This window comes from Mycteria americana, chromosome 2 (assembly GCF_035582795.1).
Source record: "Mycteria americana isolate JAX WOST 10 ecotype Jacksonville Zoo and Gardens chromosome 2, USCA_MyAme_1.0, whole genome shotgun sequence".
Lineage (NCBI taxonomy): Eukaryota > Metazoa > Chordata > Aves > Ciconiiformes > Ciconiidae > Mycteria > Mycteria americana.
This window is the reverse complement of record NC_134366.1, coordinates 73372523-73395313: the sequence shown is the minus strand read 5'-3', so window position 1 is coordinate 73395313 and position 22791 is coordinate 73372523. Positions and strand designations below refer to the sequence as shown.

At 42.1% G+C, this 22791-nt stretch overlaps 1 long non-coding RNA gene across 10 annotated transcripts in view; it reads left to right on the top strand.

The window, feature by feature from the left end:
- Positions 1-22791, top strand: part of LOC142405772 (uncharacterized) — a 265132-nt gene that overhangs the window by 116876 nt on the left and 125465 nt on the right. For all 10 annotated transcript variants that reach the window (XR_012774326.1, XR_012774332.1, XR_012774331.1 and 7 more), the window contains one exon: positions 20953-21068. This is a non-coding gene — a long non-coding RNA (uncharacterized LOC142405772). The remainder of the gene's footprint in view (positions 1-20952; positions 21069-22791) is intronic.

The following is a 22791-nucleotide window of genomic DNA, read 5'->3' as shown; positions in this document are numbered from 1 at the left end:
CTTGGTGTGAGGTTGCTCATGTGAAATGGCTGTTCTGTGGTGGTGCTTGAACTCTGTGTTTCCTATCTTGAACACACTGTGGAATCACAGAATGGCTGGGGTGGGATGGGAGCTCTGGAGATCGTCTAGTTCCCCGCCGCAAAGCAGGGAAACTAGAGCAGGTTGCTCAGGGGTGTGTCCAGTTGCCCTTTGAATATATCTAAGGATGGAGACTTCACCATCTCTCTGGGAAACCTGTTCCAGTGTTCAATCACCCTTATAAGTAAAAAAGGATTTTCTTCTTGTGTTTAAGTGGAATTTCATATCTTTCAGTTTGTGCCTGTTGCCTCTTGTTCTTTCAGTAGGTACAACTGAGAAGAGTCTGGCTCTGTATTCTTCATACCCTGCCATCAGGTATTTACACACATTGATAAGATCCCCCTGAGTCATCTTTTCTCCAGACTAAACAGTCCCAGCTCTCTTGGTGTCTCTTCATATGACAGAGGTGCCTGGAATTATTCCTTCCCAGTGGCAGGACTTGGCATTTCCCTTTGAAATTTATGAGACTTCTGTCACCCCTTTGTCCAGCCTGCTCAGATCCCTCTGGAATGTTTTCAAGGATTCCTTGGTCCACCACCTTCCCAGGGGTCAAAGTGGGGCTGACTGACCTCCAGGTGCCCAGGTCCTTCTTCCTGAATTGACATTTACTTTCTTCTGGTCCTTGAGAACCTCTACCAGCTGCCATGAACCTTTCACAGATTATTGTGAGTGGCCTCAAAATGGCATTGGCCACCTCCCTCAGCACTTTTGGGTACATCCCATCATGCTCCAAGGACTTGAGTATGCAGAGTTTGTTTATATCTGGTCCTAACCTGATCCTTTTCTACCAACAGTAAGTCTTCCTTTCTCCAGACTTTCCCATTGGTCTCAGGGATTTGGGATTTCTGAAGGAAATCTTAACAGAAAAGTACCTCAGCCTTATCCATGTCCTTTGTCAGCAGATCCCCCAGCCTGTTCATGCAGAGGGCCCCCATTTCCCCTGGTTTTCCTTGTGTTACTGGTACGTTTGTAGAAGCTATTCTTGTTCCCTTCACTTCTCTTGCCAGATTCAAGTCCAGGTGGGCTTTGGCTTTTCTAACTCTCATGATAAGTGGAACATGGAGAAGAACTAGATGCTGCAGGTTGGCAGTTTCCTAGAAGCACTGGTAGGCAAAAGAATCCTGAAAGCTTCTGGGCAACTCGTGGTGCAAAAAAGAATTGGGAGCAGGGATGCAGTAAATTGGCAAAGGGTAATTTGACTGCAAGGTCATCTGAAATAGCCTTGATGGAAGAAGAAAGTGTCTGGAGGTTCAAGCTAAAACTGCGGTTCCTTTTTTTAATTTTCCATTTAACTCTGATCAAACATTTGGAAAAAATCAGGTCATCTTTGGTTTATATTGGGCTGGAGAGCATAATGTACACAGGACTTGGATAGAAGGGTAAGGTAAGGACTACCACTTGGATCTCATGACATAGTTTGGCAGGAAAAGGGGCAGCAGGTAGGGATAGCAACTAGTTTCTTACAGCACTGTTCCAAGGGGCAGGAAGTGCACAGGGAGAGTCCAAAGAAGTTTGTTGTGTTTTTTCAAAGCAAGCAGCTTGCCTCACCCTGTGAGCATCTTAAATCTTAACAGGGCAGAGCGTTACAAGGCATGTTTCATAGACCATAGAGAGGGGGTAGAGGAGGGGACCTCCTCTACAGGAGGAGGTGGTGACAGTAGCCCCTGCAAAGTCCCCACTATGCTTTGCAGGGTTTTCCTAGGCTAGGCAGACATGTGAATGCTGTGCTGAGCCAGTGAGGTAAACTTTTTTTTTTTTGTGGAGACTAAAACATCCCTTGCTTTTGGTGCACATCAGAAGAACTTGGAGTGCAGCGTGGGATCATGGAAAGTAGGCCGAGATGTCCATCACTGTCTGAGCTGGAATCAATTGTCCCTTGTCATTCCTGACAGATGCTTGTCTAACCTGTTCTTAAAAACCTTCACTAACAGTAATTTGCCAGTCATCCTTGGCAAACTATTCTAATGCCCAACTATCTTTAACAAAAGAGAGATTATTTTTCTAATGTTTAGTGTAGAAATGTTTTGCTACAGGGCTAGAGTATGCGTAGCCCTGAATGTTTGCTCTGTGTGTGTGAATGGTATGTGTGTTGGGCTTTTTTGTGGTTTTTTTTCTTTTCTCTGGGGAAACTTCTGAGTCTCTGCTCATGTGAAACTTAGTCTACTGGTGAGATGTGTGATGTCTTCTAAAACAGTTCCTGGATGCAAGCTTTTCTTTGGCATGCAGTGTACATATGCTTGTACGCTTGCCTGGGGGTTTCTTTTTCCTTTGTTACTTATCTTTCAGCTTTCCTTCATGTACATAATAATGGACCATTATTTGCTTGGGAATTTCTTGAGCCCATTTAATAAAGCTGAGGGTTAACTTATATACTTGCTGGACTTTTCCAAAGAGACTATGGCATCTCCTAAAACGATCTGTGGAAGCCATGTTAGAACATGCCCCAACTCTCTTTCAGTCTGAACACTTTGGATCTCCTTTCCATGCAAGCTAGGTCAGGTAGGTCTAAGGTTTGGGTAGCTGATGTGTACTTGGGACTTGACGAGTTAGAGGGCTGGACTGCAGTTGTGGTATGCATGCAGACCCTGAAACTCAAATTGTTCTTGGTTCCCTAGCTTGGAGATAAGCTGGAATCACAGGTGGTCCACCTGCACTCATATTTTCTGGGCGTTAGGTGCAGAGGGTCTAGCTGATGGTGCAAACACGCTTTTATACCTATGGGCAATAGACCTCGCTTTTTGTGGAATGAAACCCACAGACTGTTTTGTAGTGAAGTGCAACGTGTTACTGTTTCTCCTGGAGCCTGAATTACTTCTTTGAAATGATACCAGCTTGATAAGCAGAGGCAGTGCATCACGGGAGATGGAAGTTTTTTCTGGGGAGTGTCTGAGGGGAGAAAGGACTTGAAACAGCAAACCACCATTTTCCTGAGGTTCGGTGTGGGTGCTCTTGGCTTTTGAATGCTCCTTTCCTACCAAGAAGATCCTACAGCACTTCCCACATACCAGAATGGTTTTGTTGGAAGTCCGGTAGTCCGTTGTAAAATGGTTCATGAAGGGCAGCTGTTGTACAAGCCTGCACTGGGCTCAGCATGCAAAAAGATGATGTAAGGTACTTCAGCCATGTGCCCCAGGTTTTGTTGTGAGAAGGTATACTCCACTGAATTGGTTATTAAAGTGCATGGCATCAAGTGCTATCTACTCCTTACATAAGAGATTTTGTACATAGTTATTAGGCTTCATTACCTGGGTTTTAAGTAGATGTGTAGGGCGTTTGGATCAGTTGTCACCGTCTAAGAACAACTCTTAAAACGAAAGCAAGCAATTTGTGCTTAATGTAGTAGAAAAAGGGGGAGCCAGTAGGAGGACTGGCGGGATGAAATAGGGGGAATGTGCTTGAGGCAGTAATCCAGAAAGATAATTTTTGCATTTGCATTTTGAATAGATTTCAGGGGGCAAGATTGCTTCTGTCAGGGCCAGAAGGAAGGAGATTATCTTGCATCTCAGCAACAATAATGAGGGCCTGGATGAGCATTTTGGCTTTTTGAATAGAAGGGGAAGGCAAGGCACTAAAGATGCTAAAGCAGCAGGATTTTGAGCCAGTCCTAGGTGCGTGGAAGCGGGCAGAGGACAGAGCCAAAGGTGACACCCTGGCATCATGAGAAAGAACTGACTGAAAGAAGGGAGAAGGTGAAAGGCAGCTGCATGTTCCCCTCCATATCGGAGTGTGCTTTGGTTGACCTGCAGGAAGGTCCCTTGGGCATTCAGATGTCTCTCACTTGACATTGTTTGTAGTGTGCCGTGTTATATTGTTGTCTAAATTCTGCAGTATGTTTACAAACTCAGATTTGCAACTTGCTGCAGCCATGCCCCATGGGAGTATAGCTCGCTCTTTCTCTGTAGATTAGGATGCTGATCAGACTACACCTTTGGTGAAGCATTGTAGTTCATCCCCCTGGTAAGGGAAATGGTGTGTATGAAAATCTAACGTACTAGAGTGGAGCCTAGGCTGTGAAAAAGAATGGGCTGCTGCTTGGTAGAAGGACTAAAGTACACAATTCTAAATGCACGCATTTTGGGTTTAGTTAAAATACTGAGTTTTTTAATGTCTAAAAGAAAACCTGAAAATTTTCATAGAAAGCAAATGTATTTTGTGAAAAGCATTGCTTACAAAGAAGCTCATTCTTCTGCTAAAAAGAGTTAAAAGTCTGCCCATCCTATTTTAATCTCTATTTCCTGTTTGTTTTCACCATTTGTAGAGTGGGAAGGAAGCTACTGTGTCTTATGGATTTTCCACACTACTGTTTCTATTTCTGCTATGAGAAATTAGCCTTTAAAGCAGTGTAACAAAAGACCTTTTTGCAGTGTTTTTGGTGGGCTACAAAGAAGTTGGAACCAATAGACAAAATGAAGGTCAGAACAGTCATTTTTCTCAAAGTTCATGACAAGTAGGAAATGGAATAGAAACTGTGCGTTATAGAAGGCTTTTCACTGTGGTGCAATTATGATAAGCCCTGGACAAACACATGGTAAAGATGATGCCTCTGAAGGAATATTTCCACTAAAGCTGGTTCTTGTTTTGGGCAGGACGCTTACGCTGATAGAGCTTTAAATCTTAAGATATATATTCAGTATTAAAATTCTTTGCTGAAAATTCTTTTGGCTTATTAGAAGGAAATATTATCAAGTAATATACTTAATCATTTTACCTGCTGGCTTACCTTTACCCTGTCAGGCAGCTTGGATTAAGAAATTCGACTGGTTCTGCTTTATGGCTTTTTTCCACCCCTGCAGAACAGTGCTCTTTTGTTTGGGCTCTTAGCACTTCAGGTGAAAGATTTTAAATTCCTGCAAACCTGTCTTTCCACTTACTGAAGCGTTTTGTGAAAATATTACTTTTCACAGTAAGATTTTATAATTACAGTGTATTTGCTGTCTCTGTTTTCTCCCCACTTTCTCAAAGTATTCATTTCTTCTGTAGGGGAATACTTTCAGTGATAGATGCGCTGGGTTTTTTGTGTGGTAACAGCTCTTTGATCACCTTGACTGTATGAGGAGTAGTTACAGCAGCATGTAGCCCAGGGCTGAACTCTGTATGTAGCAGGCCTGCTGTATTTTTTCTGGTTTTGGGCTTAGGGCCTGTGAACTAGCAGAAAATCTGGGTGTCATCTGGATTCGCTCTCTCTGCTCAGGTGAGGTCTGGGAGGCTGAGAATCCTGCATCACTCCTAGAGGGAGTGTCATTTTTCGGGGTTTGTTGGAGTTTTTTTTTGGTGGTGTGGTTTTTTTTTTGTTTTTTTTTAATTGCACTGTGGGACAACCCCAAGTTTTTCCCAGGATTGTGAAAACACACAGTCTGCCTTTCCCAAATCGTTTGAGGTTGCCTTTTTTTCCTGAAGAAGGCCATGAAAATCACTGCATAATGGACTTGGTTAAAACATTAATGTCAGATGTGACTTGAATAAACCCTGGAGCTAGCCTCACGTGAAGCCTACTTATTTACTTAAACTGAGCGAAGAATTAATAAAATAAGTTGATTTCACTGAGGTTTTTCTAATCAGTTCAAAATAGTCTTTATTCCTGGAATGATAACTAATAATTGCAGAGAATCATTCCGAATACCTTTGTATTTTCTCCTCCCAAAGTACAAAATCACAAATACAAGGACAGCGCATATAGAAAAGAGACAGTGTCCAAGTATGTAATTACTGGGGTGAAAAAAGAAGTTAAAACAAATATTCATCTTTCCCTGAATGTTTACTTTGGATTCAAGGTTGCAGTAGATCCTGTTGTATGTGTATGTCAATGGATTCTGTGTAGCAAGCAGGAATATGCTAAATACTCATCCTTGCTTTACCCAATGCAGCCAAGGACTTCAATTCCTTGAGAAAATGATGATAGAAGTGTGTCCCTTTTCTTGTTGAAAGAAATCAGCATTTGTCATTGACATATGGAGATATTGCTATTCCGAACACTTTCAACCATATCCATTTTCTGCAGAAGACTGAGTAGCAGAGGTGAGATGCGTTGAGTGAGAAAGCACGACAGTGAAGACTGTGCCTTGCCTTTCCCTTCTCCTCCTCTCACCTCCTCCCCAAAGTACCATGAATTAATGAACGTGCATTAGTTATTTGCTTGCAAAACCAGTGCTGATATGAAGCACTTAATTTACCTTACAGTAAAACTTAAGTGTGGATAGCAGCGGGTAAACTGTAGACTTCATCCTACTACCTTGACCGTAAGTGTCTTGTGTTCCATGGATTTACAATGGATTTTTTAACTGATGCCCCCCTCATTATAATCTGAATAATAAAGCAAATTACATTTCTATTGCTGAGGACAAAGCCGGGGGAATTCCTGACTCACCCCTACTGAATATTGTTTTGGTTTTTTTTCCCCTGAAGCTGCGGCATGGAGGTGATCACAGCTTGGAGCAGCTGCCGTCTGGTAATGACAGTGATGTTTCCTCTTACTCAGATTGGGAGCGGGGGTTGCGGGACTGAATTTCCTATTCAATGAAAATTGAGCAAAAATAGTTTTGGAAATAGCCCTATAGAAATATTTCATACAATCAAGGTACTTACACTAGCCTTTTGATACTTTGTTATAATTAACGATGATGAAAGTTTAAATATTTTGACTCTTAGAACATTCAAAACATGGTAATTATTTCTGGTGCTAAATTTCAGTGACATTAGAGGTCTGGAAGAGAACTATTCAAGTGTTCACCTCCAGTGTGCTAATGTAGCGCGCTCATTCTGGTATGATAATCTTATACTGATGTGCGAAGTGTCTAAACTGACGGGTGAAGGTTTTCCTGTAATCTGAAGGGTTGTGTTTGTTTTTTTAATACATATTTTTAAGAGGTTCCTCTGTCTTTTCAAATATCTGTTTTTTAGTGGGACAGCACTATTGGCTTCCTTTGTACGTTGCCACCATTAATGTATTCCACTGAGCAGGGTGGCAAGCGTTAAGATGTGATCTGCTAATACGCTCAGGCAGAAGGCTCTTCCATACATAGAATACTAATTATCAAAATGAAAGCCAGTGGTTTTTGCCTTCTATTTCTTAACGCTCACCAGAAGCTTTTGTGACCCTGACCATGCAATTATACCCAAAGGAGAGATGTCCCAATTTGTCATTGAGGTAGCTTTGGCAAGGGGGGGTGATGCAGCAGTCACAAGGGAAAAGCAAGCATGCTGTAGCATTAAAGTCCATTTGATAAGTTTTAAGTGATGACTTTTAGTGATCCACCAGCTTTTTACCAAGACTTAGAATGTTTTGCAATGTCGTAGCTTACATCAGCTTGCTTCCCTACTGAGACCTGGGGTGGAGGAGTTGTCTATTTGCCAATATCTTGTTTTCTTAGGAGACTCTTGCCTAAAACTGCATGGTGGTTGTTTTTTTTCTCTTGCCACAGGCCAAGGAAGGGTACTAACATTTTCAAGTAGGTGATTATTCGGTATTCAAAGGTATTAATTTGAGGTTGATGAAGCATTAATAAAGGTGAATATTGCTAGCTATCATCTGATGATAAGCTAGCAATATGGTAAAAAGGAATAGATCAGCCAAGCTTCCTCTGACTTCTATTTTTAGGACTTGAATTTTCATCTCCTTTACAAACTTACTCTGTTGTTGCTCTGATTTTTATTGTTTGACTTGCAAGTTTATGCTATTGCCTGTTTAGCTTCCATGCCCATGAGTTAATTTCTCTTCCTTTACATTCTTCAGGTGCTTAAAGATGGAGTGAGTCAGTGTTTTGCAGGTGAAGGTTTAGACAAGTTATGGATAAAATAATAATAAAGGCTCTGGCTAGATTTTTATCTCAGTGCAGCAGAGGCAGATGGTTGAGAGACGAAGATGAATCTGGGTGGTCTTGATGTCAGAGACTGCCATGAGGATGGATGTTCACAGCTGGGGGATAGGGAGAGAAAAAAGATCCTGAAATCCCGAAATAAGTGTATTAGCCCTTAGTTTTGCTGTGCAAGAAACTTATCTTATTTGGAAAGTAATCCAACTAGCTATTTTAGCGTTGCTTATCTTAAAAGCAGTAGCAGATAACAGTAATGCAGTCAGGAGTACCTTGCTTACTGTGGGGGTAGAAAAACTGATGCAAGAGTAAAGATCTGCTGGAAGTTAAGCCTCATCACCCCTCCCATACATTTATTTGTTTTTTAACAAATTAGATCTTTAACAAACAAGATTTGGAGCGTTTCGGTGATATGGAGAAGTTTATGGAAAAGTGCATTACTAGGGCTGTAACTGAAGTGATTTCATAGTTTATTTTTAGACACTTTGGATTGAAGCTTGCTAATTGAGAGCGGGGGTGAGAAGGGAAGGTTTGCTTGGAGTTGGGTTAAGCCAAGGTTATCTGCATTTGCCTCAAGCCTGGAAGAGTTGGCAGGAGAATTGACTAAACTTTGTGAACTTGCATAGGCCTGGCCCTTAACACACTCACGCGCGCGCACACACGCACACGCGCATCCTTGAACGCTTTCTCAGCCTTCCACGTCAGCCAGCTTCTCTAATAAGCATACCACAATCCTTTCCAGCCCACGCTAGGAGGATATTAAATACTTTTAGCCTAAAACTCCTGTTCCCTCCTCCTCTTTAACTTTCCCATCCCTGTATGTATAACTTTCCCACCGCGGGGAAGGATGAGTGCCATTTTCTCTTATCTCCTTGGCTATGAGGGTAGTTTCACAACTGCTCTGTGTTTCAGTTTTTCACCTACCACAGACTTAATGTATTAAAGTGGGCCAACTCTGGCACTCCTTATCCCAGACAAAGGTTTTATTGAAGTCTTTGGGAACTGTGCCTGGGACTCAGTGAGATTGCAGGCAGTGGTATGTAAAAGAGGTTTCCACAGTGGCTAGAGTTGATCGAAGTAACTTTTTTTTTTCAGTGGAGGTAGCTTAAGACAGTTTTTTCAAGTCTGAAAGTGTCCTTACAAACAGTTACCTGGGAAGAGGTTTGAAATATTTCACTCAATGTTGTCATGTCTTGGTGCATCAGTTCCCAGCCATTTATACTCTTCATCTTCTATTTGAAGGCAAACCCTAATAGAGATGCCATGTGTTTCACCTTCACCCTGACTTCAAGGTTAGGCTGGACAGTTTTGGAAGGGATAGCGACAAGACAGACCAGTATTCGTCTGAAAGGAGAAGTTATGACAGCTTGTTATGGGGTACAACTGATTGTCTGCAAGTGATGTGATGACAGAAGCAGCCTGGCTGATACTCTGACTTTACAGCACTAATAAAAGACTTTGGGGTGAGAGAGGGGGACTTAAACCTCCCTTACATGCACACACATACACCTGCATTCTCTCACTCAGATTGATGAAACAGTAGCAAGGTAAAAATTACTTTTTTTGGTGTGTGTGTGTGTGTGTGAGTTTATACAGTGGCTGAGCCACTGGAGACAAAATAGTATCAGGGTGAATTGCCAATGAAGAGGGAATTGCTCTGTAGAGTTAGCACTGATAGCCCCACATGGATTTAGGCAGGAAATGTTCTCCTGTCCGTAGAGCACCAAGCTTGCTAGAAAACCCATAGCTGTGAGTCAGCCTATTACCTGTAAAGCTTTTCTATATTTATGGTAAAAATATGATAGAGGTATTTCTTTTAAGACTTCAAAGGAGGAAAATTAAAGGGAAAAACTTCAACTCTGTCAAAACCCACCAAAATACCAACATGTCAGCTCCTGAATAGGGTGTGCAGTGTGTCCTGCTCAGAGAGGTGCTCTTGTAACTAAGGGAAATTTAGAGAATTGAAGTATAGCACGTATACTGGTTCCCCATTAAGCAGTTAAAAGAGAATATTAAAATAAAGTGTTCTTTAAGAGAGAAAGAAATTGGGAAATGGCACCTCCGCTGACAAGACATTCATTTCTGTCTGAGGCATTATTCATTATAAGGTTATAGGAAAGGCCATGCTAGTGGCATATTCTTTCACCCTCTGCTTTTTCACTGATGCTGATGTCCCAAGCGTCTTTGTAAGAGCCTTGTGCTCAGGTCAGAGCTGCAGATCTGGCCCTCCTGATCTGTTCCAACTTGTGGGCTTCAGCGGGAGATTTACCATCTAGGGTGGGAGCTCCTTTTCTCTCAGACTTGAAGGCAATCTAAAAATCTGGTGTACTACTTGTAGTTGGAGAGAAGCTGGAGAGCGAATTAGTTCTAGTTGGACTGTGGTGAGGCCACGAACTCATCTAGCATTTAGCAAAAGGATTTTGTGGTGGGAGGAGGTGGAGGCAGAAGCTGAGGATTCAGTCCAGTGAAGAGGCCACAACATTGCAGCTGTGGCAGGCTGGTGTAATGGCTTGTGTAATTTACTGGTGCTGTATGCGTGTCTTTTCCGCTGAGCTTAAAAAAGGTTTGCCTCTAACTACTGGGTCTCCCAGAAGAAACCACTTTAGTACTTCTTGTTGTTTTTTCCTGTGGAAACCTTGGTGAGCCTCGCTGTCTCGTTTGTTGACTCCACCAGTCCTCTTGGCATCGCTGCCTTGTCTCCTACTGCTCGGTGACTTGTTCCCGGTAGCGCCTGTGCTCACAACTTCTGCAACGAGTGTATGGCTAGAATAGTGTTCTCAGCCACTTACACGTGTGTTTAATGGAAGTTGATGAAGGTCCATTGAATGAAGTTACCAGAACTATACTATAATAAGGAATTTTTTTTTTAACATAGAGATGTGTCTTAATTGAGTCATGTCTGAACATAAGTGGGTGTTTTTTGTTTTGGTTTGGGTTTTTTTACTATTGGGTCTCTCCATAGTGTGTACATGTAAGAATGAGCTGGCGCAAATGCCTAATAGCACAATGAGGAAAAATAAACCTCTTGCTATTTTTTTTTTTTTTTTGAAACAATCATATCTATGTCTTTTGGAGTTTAACCTGTGCCAAGATTTCTGTTTGTGGTTTCTTCGTGTACTTGCATCATGCCATTTCATCTCCACAGAAGTTCTTTTTAGTGTTCAACGTTTTGTTTCAATTGTGTTACATTTTTCCTTTTTTCCTAACCGAAAACAATACTTCTGTTTTGATTTGTCTTTCGTATTTTTTTCAATGATGGAAATGGAGCTGAATGTATTGGACCAGTGGTTGAGTTTCTGTTGCTTAGCTTTTTTTTTTATATGACATTGATTTTTACAGTGTAATTTCTACAACAATTAAAATTCCTCCAGGCTGAGAATAGCTCTAATGGAAGCCTGTCTGTGAGCTGAGAGAGCAGCAGAAGTGGTCTGGGAGCAGAAAGCTTAAACAGTGAGGTTAAACAGGTCAAACGAGAAGAAACAGTCAGTTGAAAGAAGTGAATATTCAGTGAATAGATGGGATTAGAAGAAGGGATGGAGCTTAACGGCCAGGTTTTGCAGTGAGGTTGTTACTTACGCGTAGGTAAATTCTCTTTGTTTTGACATCAATAGTCAGAAGTTTGGTTTTGTATCCGAAGCTCAAAATGTTGTTTTGTAGAAATACAAAAAGTCTAATGTCTTGCATATTATCTTTCCCACATACCTCTGACTTGGTGAGATTCTGCTGTTCTCCATAGAGGTAGTTCTTTTCAGACTTCCTTTCACTGAAAAAGAAAATACCTTCAGTTGGCAAAGACGGGTAATGGTTTGCAATCTGCCTGTTGCTCTCTCGCAGGAGCACACAAACTTTGTTTCAATAGTAAGACACCACAAATGTTATCAGCTTGTTTTTCCTCTGCCATGTGCAGGCAGAGTCCAAGATCAGATAGAGGAAATGTCATGTTGACCTGTGGTTGTCTCTGAAATATTTCTGACTCTTGACTTGATGAGTTAGTTTATCTGCTGAGGCAGATTTCTTGTCTGTGATGGTGAAACCAATTTTTCCATCATGCATTAGTACAAATGAATACTATGGAAGATCCCTATGACTCTGACTGAGAATTGTTCTGCTGTCTGTAGCTTGAAAAAATGGCAATAAGCTAAATGTTTCTGGTATGCTTTGTGGCTGAAATGTATTGGCAGTGGATTCCAGGAAGGAGCAAAGTTGAAACGTGTATTACACTGATTTCTCTTATTCTTTGTAGATGACTTCCCCATATTTAAACGTAACAGGGCAAACAGTATAAATATGTACTGTGTGTGACATGAGAGTGAGAACTGGAGGGTGCAGGCTGGATGGGATTCCTTGGTTTCCCTCTGAGAGGAGCTCTGTCGAGTCCAGTGGAAGTTCTGCACAGGATGTCCAGGGTTGTTGCTACAGATCACCTTCAGTGGGATGTAATGTTATTTCTTTTCTCTAGTGAACAGAAGCAAGAATCGGTTTCTTTTCTAAAACTCATTGAACTTTTGCTGATTTTTTGATCTTACGCTAATGGTTTTCCATTTTGTGCAGAAGCATCTTTCCTTGTCTTGTTATGTGTAATGATAATGAGTAATGAGGAAATGGCTTCATAGGTGATAAAGTACATTATGAAAGTCCTGCTGTGAGCTAACTGTAAGCTAAATTGTGTTCAAATTATCAGCCTTGGGCACAGCTCTCCTGCTGTGTTTCATCCTTCCTTCCTCCATTCTCTGCTTTCTGATGGGCTTTGCAGCCTGGTCTTTGCCAAGAAAGCATAAAGCATTGGAAGGAAAATGGGAGTTAATTGTATTTAATGGTGGGTCAGGAAGGGGGGGAAGGGAGATAATATTGTAATATCAAGAGCCAGCGTCGATTCTAAATATACATGTTTTTAAGCTAGTTTCATGAAAATGATTTCAAAACCAACTCCTTTAGAAATACTTGTCATCTTGGCAAAGGGCCATGATGCTTACTTTTTTTTTTCCCTTTTTTTTTTTAAAGTGAACTCTGGAGGAGCTAACATTGGGCCCATTAAAAAAACCCTTTCTTTCCTGTTCCTTGTATCTCTCTCCTCCCTTTGCCCCCTAAACAACCGACCAATAAGCAAAAAACCTCAGAACTAGCTTTTCCTGCTGATACATTAAGCTCTGCCTGCACTGACCTGTGAGGAGGACATCTCTTGCAGATCTTCATCTCTCCTGGTGCTCTGGAGTGGTGGCCCGTCCATGCACACTGCAGCAGGGTGCTCACCTGCTCCCTTGGCCAAGGTCCCTTTCGGCGAGGCTGGTGTGCTGCCGTCTGGCCCCCATGCGGTGTTGGGACCACGGTGCTTGGAAGCACTCCCAAACCACAGATACATGTATCTAGTGGTGTGGCAGGGTTTGCAAGGAAAGATTTATGGAGTGTTTAGGACCTGTCTCCCCAGCACCTTCTTGCTTCAGAGCTTGCTGAGCCATCTCAGAGTAAGTTGGCGTAAGGCAGAAATACCAACTTGGGTCCCAAAAATGGGACTGTACCACAGCTCAGAGGCAGCGCAGGGCTGATGTGGCTGTTACAGTCCTGGAGTCAAGTCACTTACTGCCCACTCAAAAATCAAGTCACGTTTGATACAGCCTGTAACCTGCCCTGCGCAGAGCTGCAAATGCACTGCTTCTCCACCTCTGTGGGCTTTAGTGGTTTCGGTGTATCGCAAACGGATGGTTTGTGATACACCGATGGTTTGCGATACGCCTGGTTTAGGGAGCTGCCTGCTGCAAACCCAAGAGTTGATGCAGGCTTTCCAGGCTAGGGAGGTTGGGTCCCTCCTCGGTTTGCCAGGGAAGCCGGTGGGAACCAGAGCATTAGGGTCTGTGTTTCCTCACCAGCTATTTGAATCTGTTATGTTTTCATGAAACATTTTTGTTCAGCTGATGAGGAAATTTTTTTTTTTTTTAGATGAATAAGATTCTTGTCAGCAAATACCAGTCAGAGTTGGGAAAGGAATTAAATAGAAATATATTGTTATCATAATACCAGAGAAAATTTCCAAGCACGATCTGAATGCAAGTCTTGACTTCTTTTGCTATGGGTCAGAGGAGTGCAAACTGCCCCTTTCATCTGTGTAGTGCTGGATTCTGAGACAGAAATGCTTGGTATTTAATATTTGGTATTTTATTTTAACTATTTCTCTGGTGAGAAGTAATAAAGATCCAAATAGTGTCAATTTTTTGTAATAATATAGTGGCTGGTCTAGTCTCAGAAGTTACAAGGCTATCAGCAGTTAAAGGCTTTTATCTCTGGCATCTTCTACTCTAGCTATGTAACTTACAGCAGAAGGCAAGATTCAGGATGGCATGGGTTAAGTAGAATTCGATATATTAATGCAAGAGGCATTGCAGAGAATTTGTTTCAATTGTCATGGTTTTTAATGGGAAGAAAACGAAATGTACTTAGTTTAAGTCTACAGTGCGCAAGGGTGGAGTCTTAGTATTCTGAGATTTTACTGAATATTTTATATTAAATATTATACATAAAAGATTTACTAAATAAACATCGGATAAGAAGTTTTGAGTAATGCAGGACAACTTCCTTAAAAGTGTCGAAATGTGGAACATATTTCTACTTGCATGTTGTTGACTTCTACCCCATATAATAGGTTGGCTATGGTAAAAGCTTATATACAGAAGTCACTTGCTCTTCTGAAGCTGATGGTGTCTTCCTGAGGTCAAGGCATTTTAATGATTTTTATACTTTATATTTTAGAAGAATGATAGTTGAAGATAAGCCAGATTTATTCTTCTTCCTCAAGTGAGTGCGATTAAGCTCATCATTTTAGCTTATTTCTGAATAGTTGCTAATTCTTTCTTTGAGGGCTATGTGTTTTTAAAAAAAATAAATCTTGCATTAAATATATGGACTCATTTGTTGCCAGAATTAATTACACTTATAAGGAAAGTACATAGCTAAAAGGAATTGGTGGAAGCATAGGAAGCTATTTCCTTTTTGAAATCTGACCACTTGAAACCACTGATAATGTCTAGAAGTTGATGTGCCATAGTTTTGTTCTTATGGTCATTGTATTTCTTGGTGCACATTATTAATATTTTTTTAAAGAATGAAAACTGCAAAAGTACAACAAATTATTTTCATAATTATTTTTTGTTTTAGTTTTCTTTCAGTGTTAAAAAATAATGTAAAAGAGATTAAATGATGTATATTGTAAACAAGGCTCCTTCTCCAAGCACTTTGTCGCAAGATGTTCTACTAGCCTGTACTCAGAGTCATGGTTCACCTACAACTTGATAGAGTAAGGCAGAATCAAAGTAGTGCCATTTCTACACTTGGTGATCAGTGGAAGGATTTAAGAGTGTGGACATTCTTGGATGTGTTGTGATATCATCGGCAAAGATAAAATAATATGTCCTTTATTATGTGCCTTGTTCATTGATAGTCGTTATTCAGATTATACGTAGAATATCTTAAAATATTTAAAAACTGAACAAAAACCACAAGAGAAGTTCAGCTGGCAAATTGTGAAGGCTGTGTAACTCTTCCCCAGATACAGAGATGCTAGTTTTTAATTTGAAAGGAACAAACTTCCAAGTTCTACTCCCAGATTTCTATTCTGATAGATTTAGTGACCTGCACTTGGTGAACTTTCATGTGAAGATATATTTAAAATATTTTTCACTCTTTTTGTAATTTAAATGAAATTTCAGATGGCAGGCTTCTTTACAGTTAATGAGTAGCTTTACAGTTAATTTTCGGGGAATGTGTATGTTTTCATGTGTATGTTGGTGTATTAAAATAAAAAAGAAATGAGATTTTCATCTCAAGAAGAAAATGAGCAAAAAGAAAATAGGTCACCTTTTTCCATTTTGAGTTGATTCCGTTGCAAAACTAATTAATGCAAAGTTTTTGTGTCTTAAGAGGTCAGATTGGCAATTCAGGGCTGTGACCAGCCATTAAGTGGCAAATAACCGAAGTTATGCACTTGCTTATATCTGGTAACACGCCAATTTAAAAATAATGAACTGCGAAGCAATCGTTTCTTCAACCTGCTGGGCATGCATACCTTTCTTTTAGCCTTAAATGTCTCGTGGAGAAGCCCAGGAGAAGCAAAACCCTTCCTGCAGGAGTGGAGTTGAGCAAATGGGACTGCATCGGTGCTGGCAGCTCCCAGCCGGTCTGGAGCTGTGCGGGAAGAGCCCCAGGACGGGATCGCTTCAGGGCTGAGTTTCACAGACAGGTGTTTGCAAGCAGGGCCTCTGGGTACCTGCCTCGGCTCCTTTAGCAGCTGCGGCCCGTCTGCTTTGGGCTCGGTTAGGGTACAGCATGCATGTAGGAATGCGCTTCTGTAAGTTATGAAATAGTGCTGGAATATTTTTTTTTATTCTTTACTGTTGAAAGAAAGGGGGGAAATAAAAGGAGGAGGGTAATGTTTTGGGAAGCTGTGCTAAAAACCTGAGGCTAGTCAGGTGTAATGAAGTTTAGGATGTCTGCCTGAAGGTATTTGCACCCTACAGTGGCAGCTGTGAGGGGCAAATTACAGCTTTCATCTCACCTGCATGCAGAAGATGAGTTCAGTGGGAGAAAAGTCCTGCAGCCCTGACTTGCTCGCTGAGGCAGAGGTGAGCCCCCACTCTATATGGGCCCCTATGCTTTATCTTTCTCTCAACCCTAACCCTATCTCTAACCTGAACTTTACGCTGAGCCCTAGACCAGGTTCCCCAGCCATAGCCCAGACGGAGAGTTTCTTGCAGCCCTTTTTCCTTGGCACCTTGCCCGGGGCAGCCCCTATCCAGCCCTGCTCCTCGTGGACCCTCAGGCTTTCTCATTCATCCCAAACCCTGATTTTATGTTGAGCTCTGAGCTAAGGGCGTAAATAATGGGCATCTTCTCTTTGCTCCTATGGGAGATGGCACAACAAGGTAATCTTGGTGCTACTTTTTCTCTGTGGTAGGGGATGAAGGGATTCCTGCTGCTGCTGTTCCTCCTCCTCTTCTTCCACTCCAGTGGGGGATGATAAGGGTCACAGCATGAAATAGGGCAGTGGGGTGACTGTCACAGTGTATACAGGCTTTGGGTTGATGTGACCCAGATTTTGTATGGTTTGCCTCCTCCCCTGTTGTGTTTCTTGAGGGCAAGGTATGAGAGATTCAGACCATCGTCTCTCCTGAGGTACCCATGGCTTGCATTATGTATGGTTTTTATTAAGAAAGCAAGCCTTGATACCTCCTTCCGTGCCCCCCCCCCCCCCAAACAAGCTGTGGCTGCGTTGGATAGGATTTAAATAGGTATAAGCAAATATGAATTACTTTTCTAAGGTCCTGAGGCTACATTTGCCACTTCTTTGATAATATCCTTGGAAGCAATACAGCCATACTCTAGGTCATATCAGCATTGTGTTGACAAAGCGATATGATTTTACTTGTTAAAATAACAGTCAAAAGATCATTAGTAGTGACGGTTGTGAAAGTAATCCTTCAGGAAACCTTTGGTTGTGGGTGCAGGCGTGACACTTTTTGGAGGAGGGAAGAACATCGGGACTGATTTCTAGAAGTATATTTGCATTTCCAGGAAAACCTCATATCCACTTGTTCTTTAACTTGCCTTATTTCACGGTGGTTTTAGAGTACAGATGGTGCTCTTCATCTCCCTCCCCCCTCTTTCTTTTGTGTGTGCATGCACTATGGGTGTTTCTTCAAGAGTGCTGTCTTACATAGCAATTGGCATTTACTGACCTTCTGCATCTGAAGCTGCTTCTTCTGGGCATTTGAACTGATTTCATACATCTTGGCATGTGAAGATCTCGAGTCTGGTCCCAATGCTGCATGTGTGAGCGCCGTGCCGTGCCGCTCTGCCTGCCCAGGGTGCAAGGGCAGCACCGTGTCAAATGTGGTGCCATGGGAGAGGGGTCAGGATGGAGGTCCCCCTGTGCAGGTGCTCCTATCCTGCTTGTGCCTGAAGCCGTCCTGCACAACCCTAACGTGTGCTGCCCACCTACCGCTTGCTGCCTTCAGCTGCAGGCCCAGGGTGAACAGGAGCCTTACTGTCTTTGGTTTGCTTGCGTTAAAAGCAGGGAAAACGGGGAATCTTGCCATCCTGCTGGGCCAACGGAGTGATTGGTAGCCGGGTCAGGATGGCAGGGCTGGATCCCACCCCTTCACAGGCGTACACCAGTGTGTGTATGCACAGATGGTCCTTGCTAAGTATCTTGTAGGAACGTCCTGTGGAGGAAGATGTATGCACCTATGCGTTTAAGTGGTCTGATTTATTCTGTTGTGGTTTTTTTGATCAGCTTCTCTCCTCCTCTCTTCCCTTGTGTTCTCCCAAATCCTAGGAAGATCCTGCTTTTTTTTTTTCCCCTATGTATGTTTGACAAAAGTGTTTCCGATGACTTTGGCAGGCTTTTGAAAAGGAGGATTTGGCTTCTGTGACTATTCTCATTTTTTTTTTTTTTCCGTATAGATAAAAATATTAAAAGATACTTACTGTTGGTTGCCTGGATAGTAGAGCTTATGCAGAGAAGGGGATTTTCTCTTCAGTATCTCAGCCATGTATCTTGGTTTAATTATTCAGTTAGTCAGCTGCTTCATGAAATACAAGCACATGGTTGCATAAAAAAAATAAAGTGAAGTATTCTAGCTGGCCATCTTGAATCTTAAATAAAGATGGTATTATTTTGAACGTGTTAAAAATAACAGAATTTTCTTTTCCTATCTGCAGAGATTATGATAAACCTTAAATCAGATCATTCAGAATTAGATACTTGAAACCAGGCAGACTTTCAGACCCAAGTTTCTTAGATAAATGGAAGATACATTGCAATTATCTAATGTATTTTTATGAACTCCTATGTTCTCCCTGTCTTATAAGCGTATATAAGGAAATGTAATATGGTTGATTTTTGTGTGCAGGTTTGCTTGCACAAAAATGAGCCAAAGACTGTGTTAGAATTTAGGGCCAATTAAAAAAATCCAGGTACCCTTTGGTTTCAGTGGGTCCAAGCTTGAGTATGAACCTCAAAGTCTGCCTATTAAACAACCCATCTCTATCTTGGTGCCCATCCATTTTTATTTTTAACTCTTGAGCAACAAAGCTTGCATTTCAAGTGATTATTCCAGAGCTATCTGAGACTTGCGGCTTTCCTTGCTCATACCAGCTGCCAGCAGATTTTAAGGTGTCTGTGTCTTTGTGTGTTTGAAGAAGCTATCATGGGTATTGGTGACAGCTGGGCTTTGACATGTTCTTGGCAGCCAGCACAAAGTGCATGGGGAGGGAGTAGTCATGAACATTTACAGACCATACTTACTTCACATCTTCTAATAATGAGCCCTTATATTTGAGCTGGAGAAGCTAGAAGACTTCCTCGTGGTCCACAAAAAGCAATCCAGTCATTAAAGTCAAGGATCCGAGCAACTTTTTTTATGATGTTAGGTTTGATTAATCAATCAAATCTAGTTTTCATCTTTTTTGTGGCTGCCAGTGGTGTCCAAACTCATGTGATTCCCCCTCTGGAGGCTACCATGGGTATCTTTCCTTTTTTGCAGTTTTAGTTGCTGAAGTTAGAAAACATGTGGCTGTACATTTTGAAGGCGGGACTTTCTGATTATGAAGTTCAGTCATCTTCTCTCCATTACTAGTTTAATGTGCAGTGGGTTCCTCAGCAAGGTAACTGAATGCAGCATTTTATGTTTAGTCACATACAATCAAGTAAGCTCATAATAGGAAGAGATTTATGTTCGTAGATGCTGTGTCTGCTTCAGGTGTAAACTGAGCCACCAGAAATCTGTGAAGGCAAAGCTCTCCAACCCCGGTGCAATTATTCTGGACACATGTCCAGCATGTGCAGAGAACATGACATTGTATATACATCACAATTATGTAAAAACTGATTGCAAGTTTCCAAAGTGACTATTTGCATAAACTGCAAGCTGCTGGATTGCCAAGACAGTGACCTCAACTGTAACCCTTACAGCACTGTGTGTGTGTGTGTGTGTCTGTGTGCCTGTGTAGCATGGGATCTTACTGACATACCACAGTGGTCAAAATGCTGTATCTATGCTTTTGAGGGTGCTTCTTAGTATATGCTACAGAACCTCTCCACATGAGCTGGTGACCACTGGCCGCTTTGGTTGTGAGGCCTTAATCCAACACTGTGTTAATTACACCCCTTCTCTCCCCGTACACGTGGGCACACAAATGCACACAGTATGATTGAGGAAACAGCTATTTATAATAATGCTATATAAAAATTAAGTATAAATTTAGGAATAAGAAATAAATGGCATGACAACATATTTTTATAAGAATATACTTGCATGAGCAATGTGCAAATATGGACTTACTGGCTCGAGTCTTGGTCTTACCTTCTGACTGTTAAACCTGCAATTGCTGTCTCACCGTAGCCTGTGTTTCCAAGGTGGGCAGGCGTTGGGTAGCAGCAGAAGGCATGATGTGAGGGGTGTCCTGGAAAGCATCCCTCAGGGCTCTGCAGCGTTACAGGGACATCACCCGCTGCCTCTGCCCATCACCCGCTTGTCCTGCTTTGGAGCCGATTCAGTAAAATAAAATAAAGGCCACTGAAAGCCAGCGATTGCAGAGGCTGCAGAGAACAAGAAAATACACTTCTGAGGGTGGATTTGTCTTCCATTGACACAATTTGGCTTCCTTTTGTAGCATGAAAGTTCAATAAATTTTATTTCTCAAGGCCGTGTTTTAAAAGTACATTCCAGGTTGTGTTTCTGCCCAAGAAAATTTTTAGCAAGGAAGCATCCTGACAGAAATTTTGGCCTTCTTCCAGTAACTGAAGAGCTTGTGGTGACTAACTGGGATTTATTGTAACTGAACAGGAAAAATACTGAAGTATAGGACTATGCAGTCGTAGAAAAGCATTGTGGTTTTTGTCATCTTACAGTCATTTGACCTTGAATTACAGCACTGTCTTTGACTTGAGTGCCTGCAAGACATACTATCATATGAACTAATTGTTTTAAAGCACCTATTATTATAGTTTTATTTTTTATCAGGGCATTACATAAAGTTACTAAGTGCACCCATCCTGTTCTTCTTTTCTTTATCTCAGACTTGAGTCACAGAGCGGCGTGAGGATTTACACTTCTGAAGTAGGAGTGTGAATGGGATTGAAGGATTTACATGGAGGATTCTGAACTCCCTTCCTTCCTGCTCCAGGAAAGACGGGTGAGTGAATTATGGGATAATTTGTAATTAATTCAGTCCTTTCTTTAGAAGGTCTTTAGTCAAACCAGGAAGATAGAATTCAGATAGCTGTATGTCAGAATGGAAGAAATTTCAGATACTACAGACACACCAGCCTTCAGAGTTTTCTGTTCCTGTTCAGTAATAAGAGGGTTTCCGTAAAGAGTGGTGTTAGGTTTCTATAAATCCCTCTCCACCCCCACCTCTCTCTGATGTATAACTTTTGTATTTGGAAACTTTTCAACCAACATCAAAGAAATCTGAACTGACAAAATGAATTTAGCCTTTCTTGAAGCAGACCTGAGTAAGGCTGCAACCAGAGAAGAGCTCGAGGTGGAGCTTTATTAGCCCCGCCATGTACTTGTTAGTGAAACAGACTGGTCAGCATCAGCACCAGATATGTCCATACCGCATCTGGGCTACCTGTGAAGCCTGTTAGAGTGGCGGTGATGTGGGAGTTAGCTCCAGCGCCTGCAAACTCAGCTTGGGTTTCTCCCTGCCTCCCTTGCTCCTTCCCTGCCCTCGGAGAGGAAGAGAGAAACTAGGGACCAAACATGGTTGCCAGATAGAGGGGAGTTCACTTCAGGTTGTCTGTCTTTGCCTCTGACGGTAGATACATGGGGCCATCATTAGAAAAGGGCACGTGATCTTATTGTGGAAATTAAATCTTAACTTTTTTATTTCTTCCAACTTTGGGAGTACCTTTGGGTACTGGCTGGTGAATAAGATATATGCTGCTTAGTACGGTCTGTTCAAAGTAAGTAGATCCAATTCCTGTTGGCAAAGCATAAGGTGTTGGAGCCCTGGCTTTTGGCAGGGGGTTCTCACTTCTGCATCTATACAGGCACATCAGGAGCGTGTGTATGTGGTCCTGTGTAGCTGCTGATGCTGAGCAGTGAATAACAGGATGAGCTTTCGATTGCAGGTATCGCTGACCAGACAGCTCTTGCACCAAGCTGTGATGCAACAAGGAATAGTTAAGAACTAGTAAAAATGAGCTCTAACACTGGCAGAGTAGCAGCACTATCTTTGTATTAATTTAAACCTTTCTGTAACTTAGGTTCATTTTGTCTATTTAAGCCACATGCAGGGCTGAAAATGGAGGCTGCACCATCCAGGGCAGCTTGGGATGACTTCCTAAGTGAGTCTTCCTCTTACGTGTGTGGAGGCAGGCAATGCCAAAAAAAACCCCCCAGAGGTGGATCTGGACAGGACTCTCTGAGCTTCAGAGGGCCAGAGCCGAGATTTTCCATGCTGCCTAAAACCCTGCAGCCCAAGGAACGTGCACTGGGTGATGCAGAAAGAAAAGACGATGATGATATTGTGTCGGAGGTGTCAGGGAGGAAGTCTGAGGCTTTGCCTGAAGCAGAAACCTGCAGCAGGTGCAAGTGTATGCTGGAGAGGAAGGGGAGTACACGGTGAGGTGGAGCAGGCTGCAGCAAGGTATGGGAGTGTCCCAGCACTTGGAGGGGAAGAAGGGTAGGCAGCAGAACAAAGTGGGTGTCAGTGGTCTGTCAAAGCATCTGGAGCTCAGTGGGTGAAGGAGGGAAACAAATGGGAGTAGTAACTTGTGTGGCTTCTCCAGAACAAAGAGCGGGATGAAAGGATGCAGTAGAGAGTGAAGTGGGTGGGAATACTTCTGTTGAACTGTGTACACCACACTTTTTTTTTTTTTCCCCTCCAGAGATGTTTCTTGGTGGGCTAT